This window comes from Pan troglodytes, chromosome 10 (assembly GCF_028858775.2).
Source record: "Pan troglodytes isolate AG18354 chromosome 10, NHGRI_mPanTro3-v2.0_pri, whole genome shotgun sequence".
Lineage (NCBI taxonomy): Eukaryota > Metazoa > Chordata > Mammalia > Primates > Hominidae > Pan > Pan troglodytes.
Window position 1 is genome coordinate 116,364,579 of NC_072408.2, and position 1,073 is coordinate 116,365,651.

A 1,073-nucleotide genomic window follows, 5' to 3' on the forward strand; every position below is an offset into this window, starting at 1 on the left:
TCCCCACCCAATGCCTCCTTCCAGGGCTGCTATGGGGTTCAAATGAGATAATGTCTGTGGAACACTTGGCTCAGGGCACTGCACATAGCAAGCCCTTCCACAGTGCGGGCTGGTGTCACTGTGACTGTGGGCTTCTCTCTGACGGAAGAGCCAACTGCCAGCTTGTCTCTGGAAATGACACTAAACACCCCATTCCAGGGAGCCTGACCTGGAGGCGGACGAGGCATTTTCATGGGTGCAAAATGTAAGGAAGTGCCCACAAACTCAGGGATCAAGTAGTATTTGTGTGCAATATTTTCCAAAATCAAATTATGAAAAAAATCTACGATAAGCAAGGGATCACGACTTTAAATAAAAACAGGCTGCTGTTTGTTTCAAAACCCCGTGTTCCTGTGCAATGGGACTGATTGTTTCTGAGAGTTGCCAGTGGTGTGCAAACACTGGGGCAGCGGGGGCTTCGCAGTCACGTTTCCTGACTGTAGGGCTTTCATTAACTTTTCCCACCTGGTTCAAAATATGGGAGGACATTTGCTCAGTGTACAGAGGGGTACACATCTTTTCTTTTGCCTCGGGCTCTTGATAGAGCTTTTGAAAGGCACTGCAGAAGAGCAAATGTTTTAAACACCCCATCCTTCCAGCCCCCAAAGCAAGCTTTCTCCATTTTTCCCAGGTTGGTAGCACAGGAGAGAAACACCTGCTGAGTGGTGGCATCTGCCCTGCACCCAGGTGGTTTCTCAGAGAAGTGTTTGCTGGTGAACCGGGAGACAGATACAGAGGCGGGGGTCTGAGAACGCGACTGTTAACATCCAGGCTGTGACACCCGGTCCTGGAAGGACAGGACTTGGCAACAGGTGAACCGCCTTGTTTCAAAGATTGTCACTTTAGGATGTTGTTTTACTCAAAAAGCTTTCCTTATCCTTTGGAGGCTGTGCTTTCCCATGGCTAGGCATGCAGGGCTGCTGTGTTATTTTATATATATATATATTCCAGGAAGATTTTGAGGTGTAGACAGAATTGAGTGATTCGCTGCAAGCTCTTTGAACGTACTCCCTGACCGAGCCTTAGTGATTGCG